We start from the raw sequence: 12,954 nt of genomic DNA, 5'->3' as shown, positions 1-12,954 counted from the left end.
TACAGTGCTATTAACTGTAATCATTACGTTGTGCATGAGATTCCTGGAGAAAATTCCAATTTTAATAATTTTAATATTCAAAATAGAAAATGGTGTGTAATACAAAATTGAAAAACATCATTTAAAGATGGAAATAAAATATTGAATATATTCTAACACATTTCCTTAACCCCATTTGAAAAATCCCATACTAGGAAAAGATAAAATATGTTGCTTAATTGTGGTGTTCTCAAAAAATGCTATTACCTTTTAGAGAGAACTCTTAGAATGCGTGATTTAAATTTGCCTTCACTGTCCCAATCTTGATTATAGAAAATAAGATTATGTGATCAATAACTTTTGAGGTTAAAAATAATTTTTAAAACTTTTGATAACTTTTCCTTCATATAAATTCTCCAAGGCATTTAGAAATAAAAGAGAAAAGTTTAGTAAGTCTTTGTCAAATCACTGTATTTTTCCTATCACCTGATTATAAGACACTCTTGGATTTCAAAGTTTTTGTTTCTCTAGTTTTTTTTTTTTTTTTCCAGTTTAAGAGTTATCAATACTACCATGTGGTTAATCTAAGACAAAACTGAGCTAAATTTTCTGTGATGTGTTAATAAAAGTCAAGCTGAAACATGAATTGTGCAGACTAAGGGTTTAGTCATCTGTTAGGAAGAAAATAAAAGCTTTTTCTTTCTTGTTTTTCTTAACTCGAAACCATGTTTTACATCAGGTAACATCTGAGGCTACAGAGAAAAAACAACAGGTTGGTGCACTTTCTAAATACGGGAATTGTTTTTTTGCTTTGTTTTTAAATGCCAACTTCATATATGCGCAGTAAGAGTTATAGGTCTTAATACAGTGAAACATTTCATCTAATGAACAGTTTTACCTTTTTCATAGCTGCCCTTTATCTAGCACTGAGGCCACTCTACCCTATGGGAATTGGGCCAATGGTTTCTAAATTTTTTTTTTTAATTTTTTAAAATGTTTTATTTATTTATTTATTTATTTATTTGAGACAGAGAGAGACAGAGCATGAGCAGGGGAGGGGCAGAGAGAGAGGGAGACACAGAATCCGAAGCAGGCTCCAGGCTCCGAGCTGTCAGCACAGAGCCTGACGTGGGGCTGGAACACACAAACTGCGAGATCATGACCTGAGCCGAAGTCGGACGCTTAACCGACTGAGCCACACAGGCACCCCCTTTTTTTTTTTAATTTTTTAAATTTTTTAAATTTTTTATTTATTTTTTTATGTTTTTTATTATTTTATTTTACAATTGCCTCTTAATGTAGGTAACACATGTGACATTTTTCATTGCCCATGTTGCCTTCATTTTATCTTTTCCTTGAAAAAGGACATATGTAAATCCTAACATATATATTGCATTAAATATGAAATATACTATCAACAGAATCTACTCTCAGTATTCAACTATCATTGCGTTGTCCATCTTACTTTCTAGAAAAATCAAATGTAAACTTTGCTAAGAAGGGTGAGTTTCCTGAATCATTACCATCTAATATGTCAGTGAAGGAATGAAAAATGGGACTGGTCACCGAGGTTTACGCTTCTCTTTTAGTGGGTAAGATCTTTTAGCCAAATTTAGGTCATGATTTGCAAGTAAATATTCTATTTCTCATGGAATCAAGGGGGGAAATGTAAACTTCCTTGCTCTGATTTGAGGGCTCCAGCTGGACCCAGCTGCATGCAGGCAGACCCAAGATGGTGTGCCTGGGATGCCTGCAGAGAGAGCTGCTCCAGCTCGAGTCCCTGTTCACCCCTCGCCACCCCTTGTGCCCATGGCCTGTGGCGGGATCTGTGAATTATGCAGGGTATCATCTGCTGGCAGGGGGCTACCCCTCCATATGCACCAGGTGGTGGTGACTGAGGAGGTGATAGCCACCCCCCCCCAACATACACACATGCCCCCCATCAGGCTGGATAATGTGGCAAACTACGCAGGGCAATTCAACCAGAACTACCAACATGTCTGGAACATTCAGAGGAACCAAAGTGCCCAGCTTGTACTCTGAGACCCTCTAGTACTCCCTGGGGGTTTTAGGTAGCCCTCTTCATCCAGCAGCCCGTTCCTCCATGTGGATGTACCTGTACCTTGGGGGAAACCCACACTCAGGGTCCCCAGTGTCAGGCCTGCCTAGTTGTCCCCTGGACAACTGCCAATGCCACCTCCTGGACAGCAACAACAGCTGGTACCAAGCTGCCCAAGATACCTGTGGTTCCACTGTGCCTCAAGCACACTCTGAAAATCGAGGCACCATCACATATGCTCCTGTCTTTCACCCCCTAAGAGATGATGAGATCCTGTGGGAGGCTGGGAAAGGCTGTCGGCTTGAGGAGCCAGCCTTCACAGGCTGCCCGGAGCCCTGCTCCAACAAGTGATGGCAGAAGATCTTCCAGTCCTTCCCGATGGCCCCAAGATTGGATCAAAGATCTGAAATCTGAACTGTCAGGAAACTTTGCGAAGGCAGCTTGGCTCTGATGAAAATCCCATCGTCTTTGAGGTTTGTGAGGGAAGGGAAGCCATCGAGAAGGCCCATGCCACCGGAGCCTGCCCGATTGAAATCCACACGTCCCGTGGCAGTGGGCACACCCGGGAAGTGAGCGGAGCCCACAGAACAGAATTGAAAACGACCTTGGAGGAGGCTATTCCACACAAGTCAGGACACCTCCAGAGGCCCCTCATCACTCTCTGTCAGGAAAACCGGGACGGAAGGGCTACGGTGGGCATGCCATGTGCCCAGAGACATGCGGAGCAGGTGTAAGTGGCTGGGGAGAGCCGCCTGGGAACACGGGAGTCCAAATCAGCACAGTTCTGTGCTTGCAGAGCCAGACCCACCTGGTACCGTTTTCAATGAGTATCAGGGAAGGGCAGGTGCGGGCACTAAGAGCATCTGCAGGGAGATGTCTGGGAACCCGGAGCAAGCAACCCTGGCTGTGGGGAAATGTCTCGGGAATACGCCAGCCTGTTTTTGCTGAAAGGCCTGTGGGAAATCAAATAGCTCTGTCCTGGGTTAGGGGATTATAGGGAACACATTGCAAAGCAGAGCACTGCTTTCTGGCCTTGCTGAAAACAGCGGCTATGCTTCGCTTATCTAGTTAATGTACTTCTAGGGGCACTCACTTGCCTTATCTGGTTAATGTATATCTAGGGGTTAGGTCCTGCCTGTGCTCATAAATCCCTTAGACCATGTTATCTCATGGAATATTTTACCCTGTCTTAACTTGTTTTTCTGCACGTTTTCTATATATTCTTATCGGCACGTGGCTCACTGAGTATCGTGCAAGACTTCCCTGAGCCTCCCTCTCACCTCTCTTGACTTGCGCGGAATCTTGAGTAATGCTTTCTGCCATCCTGGGCTTTACTGGACAAAGCCGAAAGCCGAACCCACACGTGCCCAACAAGGCCATGAGGGGAGCAAGAACAAAAGACTGGGCCCTGAATGGCATCCTGGAATCTTGCAGAGAGATTGACCACTCATCAGACATCAGATTGGAGAATAAGTGGCTGTATGGCAAGTTGCTCCTCCACGGCATTTTAGGAGACACTTCAGGGGATTACTGGAATATTCTGCTGAAGATCCGTGGTGGCAATGACTAAGCAGTGACCGATGACTCGCTTCTATTCACCTGCTGGTAGCAAGCAGACCAGGAAAAGGCCAAAAAGATGTCTATGTGTTTCCCCAAAATCCACAGAATAGCCCTTGAGATGTCCCAGGGCAGACCATCCATTGAGCCATGGCTCTCCCCTCCTCCTGCCCCTCCTGATCGTATACACTGCTGGTGCTGAAGGACCCGGATCAGTCCCAAACTCTCTCAGGATGCCTTTTCCTCCCCAGGCCTCACAGCCTCTTGCTGCTAAAGTAGATGTTTAATTTGCTCACTCATGCAGTCATTACCCTTTGCTTATGGCTGAGACACTTGGTTTTATTTTGGGCATATAATTTTATATTTTATTTGGACACACACACACACATATGTAACTGCTAGACAGATGCATATAAGTCTCTTTACTGCAGACTCATTTTGGGTGAGAGAGGTTGGGTGTGGGAGCACCACATCCCGAAGGAATAGTAAAAAGGAAGACCTTTAAGGGTTATCTTTGCATTTCTGGTGAGAATGTGTCATGAGCTTTGTTATTGTCATGTTCACTCCTTTCGAGAAAATAAAAGACAAAGAAAAGTTCAGAAAGTCATCTATTCCTTCTTCCATGAAAAACCAAGAGAACACGGTAATTTGTGTAATTTTGAGTGTTCCTTAAACATGAATGTCTATAGCCAAAAGCTGTTTTATAATTAAAGTCAGTCAGGTCTGGAGTGTTGGGGGCGGGGGACAGGTAAAACATGTAATACATATGAAAATTTTATATTTTTAATTTAAAATATTTATATATATATATATATATATATATATATATATATATAAAAATCAGTACTCATGTTTATTAAAAAAACACACACAAAATAAATGGATCCGTATCAGACACCTTAGAATAGTGGTCATTCTATTCTAGTCATAGTGGTCATATCTATTAATAGTAGATAATTAGAAGAGAGGAATAGACTGTTCTCAGCCCCTGCTGCACCAAGGTCACTCTCTAAAGCCAGAGCCACCACTAGCTCGCCAAGGCTTCAGGTGAAGGAGAAGCTGGGTGAATAAGGAGGTGTCTACACCATGCATGGCTCCCGCAAAGCTGACTGCCCACAAATCCACCAGTGGTAAACCTCCAAGAAGCAACTGGCTACTAAGGCCATTTGCAAGAGTGCACCCTCTACTGGAGGGGTGAAGAAACCTCATCGTTATAGGCCTGGTACTGGGAGGCTCTGTGAAATTAGACGTTATCAGAAGTCCCCCTGAACTTCTGCACTTCTAGGGTTCAGCTATTGGTGCATTCCAGGAGGCAAGTGAGGTCTATCTGGTGGGCCTTTTTGAGGACCCCAGCCTGTGTGCTAGCCATGCAAAATGTTACCAGTTGTGCTGAAAGCCATCCGGCTAGCACACTGCACGTGTAGAGAACATGCTGAAGAATCCACTATGATGGAAAACATTTTATTCTTTTTTAAAATTTTTTCCACTTATTTATTTTTGAAAGACAGAGAGAGACAGAGCACAAGTGGGGGAGGAGCAGAGAGAGAACGAGATACAGAATCCGAAGCAGGCTCCAGGCTCCAAGCTGTCAGCACTGAGCCCGACGTGGGGCTTGAACGGACAAACCATGAGATCATGACCCGAGCCAAAGTGCGACACTTAACCGACTGAGCCACCCAGGTGCCCCAACATATTATTCTTTAAAAAAATTTTTCTCTTCTTGTTCTTGGTAGTTCTGAACATTAGGTATTTCCCCCCATGGGGTCAAAATGTACCTAAGTATAAGATTGCAAGTAGAAAAATAGGGCACAGAAATTGGCAGTTTTTCATTTGCATTTGTATGTGATTTTTTTTAATATAAATGCGGGGTCATAAGGCATTAATGCAAGTCAAACTGGTTCAGTGAACACGTTTCAGTAGTTCAACATTGTAACAATTATAAGTAAATCTGTTAAATTTATTCTAGGAAAAAAAGAAGAAAGGAATAGAGATAAAAAGGAACAAAGAGAAATGAATAAAATGAGAGAGGTGTTGGGTGAAGGGGGTGAAAATGTGCAAAGTTTTAGTTATAAGATAAATAAACCAGCCACAATTCTTAAGTAATTCTTTAGTATTATTGTGCATTTTATAAATTTATTTAGCCTTACACTTGATCGTTACCCCCACCCCAGGTGCAAAATCCCAGTTTCAGAATAATTACCCACTAAGAATGCAATTTAAAATCCAGCGCTACCGGGGCTCCTGGGTGGCGCAGTCGGTTAAGCGTCCGACTTCAGCCAGGTCACGATCTCGCGGTCCGTGAGTTCGAGCCCCGCGTCAGGCTCTGGGCTGATGGCTCAGAGCCTGGAGCCTGTTTCCGATTCTGTGTCTCCCTCTCTCTCTGCCCCTCCCCCATTCATGCTCTGTCTCTCTCTGTCCCAAAAATAAATAAACGTTGAAAAAAAAATTTAAAAAAAAAAATAAAATAAAATCCAGCGCTACCAAAACAAAACAAAACAAAAAAACATGGCACCAATATGTATCTCACTTATTTGTAAATACCTGTTGATTGTAGTTTTCTGATATTAATGGCCCTAGAGTTTGTGTTATCTGTTTGATTACTATTTCCTTGTTTTCTCTTTCTGGAATATCCATTATAGGAATTTTACATCTATTGGTCTGCGTCTTCCTGTGTGTTCACTTTTCTTTCTTACAGTCCGTATCTTCTCATTTACTTCTACCTTTGGTGAGGGGAAGTTTTCATGAACTTTGCTATCCAGCCCTTGTATACATTTTTTTAATTTTAGCAACCATTTTCATTTTACAATTTTAGGAACCCCTTCTTGTTCCCTGATGGTCCCTATTGCCTATCATTATTTTTCCTTATTTCTTTAAATGATACCGTATCTTTTCAGATTTCTCTTATTAGTTGGCTTCCTGGCATGTTAAGTTGACTCATTGAGAATAATGGCATGTATTTTCTCTGCTGTTCTGTTGTTCTCCCTTTGAAGAGAATTTAGCTGTGCCCTGCCTACCTAAATTGTCTTTCAGATGTAGGGTCTGCGAGCCCTCTCTGTCCATCAGCCAGGCCCCTCGTTTAGGTAAAAATCAGTTTTTTACCTTTTTTTATACCTACTCGGCATAAATACAAGGACATTGATGGGTCTCTCCTGAGAGGAAAGGCTACACCATTGTCTTGTCAGTGCAGTGGACTAGAACTTGTGTCTTTTAGTTTATCTGTCAATAAAATTCAGTTTGTATAAAGTCATCCATAAATTCTTCAGTCTGGTTTACTTACATTCCATCATTATCATTATGATTTTATTGCAACCTTTACTACTTTACTGTCATTTCACTGTGATTTTATGGGAGGGATACAGATAATAACAATAGCAAAACACACGCACACATGTCCCATATACAGCAAACATGTATACACAGACACACACCCATAGACACACCCATAGACACACAATAGTGTATTAGTCAGTGTTTTCCAGAGAAATGGAACCAATAGGATGGATGGAGAGATGGATAGATACATAGATAAGATAGATTCAGAGTTTTGTTATAAGGAATCGACTCATACAATTATGAACGTCGACAAGTCCCAAGATCTGCAGTCTGCAAACGGGACACCCAGAAGAGCCAATGTGTGCTTCTAGTCTGAATCCAAAGGTCTGAGATGCAGGAGAGCTGATGCTATAAGTTTCAGCCTGAAAGGTGGCAGATCCAACCACAAGAAGAGCCAAAATTTCAGTTTGAATCTGAAGCCAGAAAAGACCAATGCATCAGCTCATATCAGTCAGGCAGAAAGGGGTTCCTCTCACTCAGATTGTTTGTCCTATTTGGGTCTTCCGTGGATTGGATGAGACCCACTCACAATAGGAAGGGAAATCGGCCTTTTTCAGTCTACCAGTTCAAATGTTAATTAAACTCATCCAGAAACTTCTTCGCAGACACACCCAGAATATGTTCAGCCAAATGTCTGGAGATATCGTTATTATATATTTCATAGTATATTATGTTTTATAAATATATGGTGGATTCTTGTTATTTACAGTATTACGTTCTAGAATGTCACTGCAAACAGAATTGGTGAACACCGAATCTTTTCCCCTGGGAAGAATACAAGGTTAAGTTTCGGTGACCTCTAGTCCGAACATTTTAGGCAAACATTTAATATATACCCTTGTTTCATATGTGCTTCTTTTTAAAGGTATCCTATTTAATACACACTCTGATCCATAAACATTGAACTCGTGGCCCACAGAGCTATAACACATGCCTTACGAAAACTACTCTAACAAACGAAGAGTGTATATGTTTTCTCTGTCAAGTACACCACACTCGTGCACAGGAGCATTAGACAGCACCTCAGTCCTACGCCGGGGTCACTTTATTTTTGAACTTATTTTTATTTATTTAATTTATTTTTTAATGAAATTTATTGTCAATACAGTGTATTGTCCATACAACACCCAGTGCTTATCCCAATGGGGTCATTTTAAACAGCGAAATTACCCACAAAAACTACAAAGATGCAAAAACTGTGACACTAAAATAGGCTGCCAAGAGGATACTTGTTTATAGCATAAGACCTGATGCCAGAAGGCAGAATGTCCCCTTGCTGGACCTCAGATGAAAATGCGCATGTCAGGTCATTCACATTTTTTACCACCCGGTACATGTTCGCCACTGATCACGAAAGTGCTGTGAGTGTTGATTTGGGATTTAGACACATGTTTTGGACTGAATGGGTGAATGGCAAAGACAGACTATATATCTACCAACTGTAAGTTGCTGTTATTAGCACGAATGTCCTTTAACCCGCAAGAACCTTGGGATGGTTCTCTAGCTGCTTGGGCTCCATATCTCCCCTCTTATCTACTCTGCCTCTCGGAAAACAATTTCCATCAACCAGAAAACAATTTCTTTACTTTTTTTTTTTTCAACGTTTATTTATTTTGGGGACAGAGAGAGACAGAGCATGAACGGGGGAGGGGCAGAGAGAGAGGGAGACACAGAATCGGAAACAGGCTCCAGGCTCTGAGCCGTCAGCCCAGAGCCCGACGCGGGGCTCGAACTCACGGACCGCGAGATCGTGACCTGGCTGAAGTCGGACGCTTAACCGACTGCACCACCCAGGCGCCCCAACAATTTCTTTACTTTTAACAAAGTGTTTGATTCCAAATATTTTATCCAGATCTCTAGATTACGATATGTTGCCATGATTTAAATACCATAAGGGGCAGTGTTGGATTTTGTTAATAATTTGTTGATAAATACAAAAATGTATTTGAAAACTGGGATCTCATTTAATATTTTGTAATCAGCTCTCGCAAACTCCCTTGTAATCATTTCATAATTTATAGCAGTGAAATAAAGCCTTTAAACCAACTGGAAAAAAAAAAAAAAACCGGAATTGTTGCTTAGGTAGAAGTTTTACAAATTTCATTGAGAATGTATTAATAAGCACACCTTACATGTAAATGTTGAATTGTTTGTTTTTGCTGTTCATGGAGATCTGACACGATCCGTTTTCTTATATGCTCTTTATAAAGTAGTTTGGATGCATGGCTAAGGAGGCAAACAGCTTCTTTCTTTCCAGACAGCATCCTCTCTGCCACCAAGCAGTTGCTTTCACTGCTTTTTATCCTTCTCCTCTGGCTGCATTCTTCCAGCTCCTGAGGAGGTGGGAATGTGCCTCACTCTCTTCAATATCAGCTTCAATCCTAGGAACTTCGCTCTTAAAATAGCAGTGAACATAAACCATCTGCATTTAAGTACTTGACATTTTGGTAAAATATGACAGCTATACCAAAAACTCCAACTGTTTGACTTGAATTTCTTTGATCTTCTTTTTTTTTTCTTTCTATTTTTATGGGGCAAAGGTTCAAAAACAGCACAGTTACTGTTTAATGAAAACAGCAGGCAATGCTTTTCACAAACAGAGAACTACTCTCCTATTCCCATTTGAGAGACCTGAATTTTAAAAATCTCAATTCCTCCTTGGAAATCATCCTACTTTTTATTCAAATTACAAACATTCAGGTTACCAACTGTTTGAAGAATCGAAAGAGATTTTCAATTTGAAATTGACATAAGAATCCTTTTTGTTCCAACTGGGAAAAGAAATTCAGCTTGGTGCTTATGAATTCCATGTAACATAACACCTTTCCAAATAAGGCAAAATGCATTCCCTAATGCTATTTCCATTCTTCCTTTCCTTCCTTTCTTCATTCCTTCATTCCTTCCTTTGCCCCCTCTGTCTCTCTCTCCCTTGATACTTTTTTGTTCCCTTCTTCCATGACCTTTCTTTCCAAAATTATGCAGTCATTTCTATGGGTATAAGTATTTGACTCTATCATTCACTCTTTACATATTCATTGACTGTATATATGCACTGAGAGCCCAATCAGTACCTGGACCCATTCTATGTGCTGTGGACAATGCCTGGAAACCCTTGACTTCATACAGTCTACATTCAAGTAGGAGGAAAGTGTATTAGACTAAATAAAAAATTAAATGTTTTTTTTAAACTCAATACAATAAAAGAATTTATACTTTTGTTTGGGGAAGAATAAAGTAGCATATATTTTCCTAATCATCACTATTTCTTATTTTGAATGAGAAATAAATATTCCTAATTATAAATACAACAGAGTTAAACATATTTAAAAGCGATTATTCAGTTACCCCTACCACAATTTAAATTTGAGGCATTTTCTAAATGATTTAAGCAGCTTATCTGAATTCAGCAGAAGGAACCAATTAAGTAAGTCTGTAACCAGTTTGGAAATCTGAAAAGCACTGGTCTTCTGACCAAACACAGACCAAGGAAGCCAAACTTGAGACAATATCACACTAAGTGGTACCTTAATGATTCAGTTATGTCCACCTTATGGCTGACCCTATCTCTTTCCCTTTCTCTCTTCCTCTGAACAGACATGCCTGAATATGTAGAATGAATACCATTAGGCCCCCAACAGAATGCCTGGACAATGTTTCCTGTCATTTCATTTAAATGTAAAATAAAATTATGGATATAGCATTGCATAATCTTTATCTACATATACAGATATATTGTATTCACACCATCCTGTAATTATTCAGTCTCTTTTCATTTATATGCCCACTTATTTAGTGTTATTGTTCTTTTTTTTAATGTTTATTTATTTTTGAGAGAGAGAGAGAGAGGGAAGGAGAGAGCGTGCAAGTGCGTGCATGTGTGGGGGAGGGGCAGGCAGAGAGGGAGGGAGAGAATCCCAGACAGGATCCGCACGTCAGTGCAGAGACTTTCAAGACCCTCGAAGCTCAATCTCACAATGGTGAGATCGTGACCCGAGCCAAAATCAAGGGCTGAACGCTTAACCGACTGAGCCACCCGGGTGCCCTTGTTAGTTTTTGATTCACACCAGTAAAAATAACACTGGCTTTTGATAATTTTTATTTTATTCTTCTTTTTAGTTTTAACAGACCTGGATTTCTGCAAATTGTTCTAGGAAATTTTATTTTATGAGACTTCTATTTTATTTTATTTTTATTTTCTTAGAATTTTGATTTGATTTTATTTTAATTCCAGTGTAGCTAACACACAGTGTTATATTAGTTTCAGGTGCACAATACTGAGACATTCTAGCAAATTATCCAGTTTGTTTTTAGACGATAACATGGCTGAACCTGAAAGATATCGTGCTAAGTGAAATAAGCCAAATGAATGACAAATATTGCATGATTCTAATTCTCTGAGGAATCTAAGATTCGCACCCTCATAAAAACAGAGTAGAATGGTTGCTGCCAGCTGTTGGGGGCAGGGGATACAGAAGAGGCTGTTCAACAGGTATTGAGTTTCAACTATCCAAGATGGGTACGTTCTAGAGATCTGCTGTACATTTCCCTATCTGGTATCCATCCTGTATTGTATTATGTACCCCTTTCTTTTCCATTGTGATTTAACTTTCTCTGTGGTGTTGTTCTATGCCGTCATAGCATCTCTGCAACTACATTTAACATCTGTACTTGTATTTTCAAGGTGTCCATTCTCATTGTTCACTTCCCTTGAATTTTAATGTAAAAATGACTTTCATAATTGCTTCCTGTTTCTTTGTGTTAATTCCAAATACATTCTTTTTATATCTGCCCAAGAGCCCTCATTATTTGATTTTTTACAGGCTCAAGAGGACTCCCTCCGCAGACTTTTCTTCTTCAGAGTTTGCTTAGGGTCGTTCTAATCTTTCTTGACTTGCCTGAATCAGGAAACGTAGAATGCCCCAGCAGCCATACAATTGGGACTACTTATGATCTATATGGGAGGATTGGCAAACTACGGGAGGGCCAAAATTAGGATGAATAGTGAAACTGGTGTGTGAGATCACGGTCTTTCAACAGGTTATTGCCATGTGGGCAGGTGGCACGGTTGTTCACTAGGTGCTGGCAATATTCACTCAACTGGGCCAGCTGGGCATTTTCACACAACATCCAGTTTGGTGATTTTTTTTCTCTCTTTTCTTCCAGAGGGTTTGCCGTCTCCAGGGTGTTTCATAAATATTATCATATTTATAGTTATGAGTTACAGTTATGAAAGAGAGACTATTTAAATCGAGATTTATCCCGTGATCACTTCACAATGCATATAAATGTTGAATCACTATGTGGTACACTTGAAACTTATATAATATTGTATGTCAAACACTTCAATTAAACAGATAAATAAATAAATAAATGTTATCAATTTTCTAGGCATTAAAAAAGAGAGAGAGAGAGAAAAGACATTCTTTCCCAAATACAATCTGCTTTAGATATTTCACATGCAATTTTCTATATACATGTATTAGTCCTAAGCCAAATATATACGTTTTAATGACTTCTTAAATAGTACATTTTTAAAATTATAAATGGCATTCTTAGAAATATAGAAAACAATGAAAATCATGTTATAATATCTTTAAGGTAATATAATTTATATATAGCTGTAACTATATTTAATACATATGCATACACACATACTTTTGCAACATTTAAATCATAAGTACCGGAAAAGATATATGCTGTATAAATTGTGTGTATGTTTCAGATTTCTTATAAATATATTCCAATCAAATCATGTAAAAATATGTATGATTTTAAATTATCTTTAAAATTAGCCATATTGCATTTTACATATAATTTTAACAATAATCTCTAATATGTTAACTATCTTTGCCTGTTTTAAGGAATAATATTAGGCATACATAAAAATAAGCACATACTGCATTAAAAAGTTATGACTCCCATTCCTTATACCGTCCGTTATTTCTGAGTATAGTCTTAATAACCTAATTTTTGATTGGCAATTAGTTTCATGGGTTCTTTTTTAGGAAAAGTCAGGTTTTTAGTTG

The 12,954-nt window shown here is 39.5% G+C and overlaps 1 pseudogene; it reads left to right on the top strand.

The window, feature by feature from the left end:
• Positions 1–1,531: 1,531 nt before the first annotated feature.
• LOC123583043 lies at positions 1,532–2,986 on the top strand (annotated as a pseudogene).
• Positions 2,987–12,954: the final 9,968 nt, after the last annotated feature.

This window comes from Leopardus geoffroyi, chromosome A1 (genome assembly GCF_018350155.1).
Source record: "Leopardus geoffroyi isolate Oge1 chromosome A1, O.geoffroyi_Oge1_pat1.0, whole genome shotgun sequence".
Taxonomy (NCBI): Eukaryota; Metazoa; Chordata; class Mammalia; order Carnivora; family Felidae; genus Leopardus; species Leopardus geoffroyi.
Note: the sequence above shows the minus strand (reverse complement) of the source record. Positions and strands in the feature narration are given on the sequence as shown.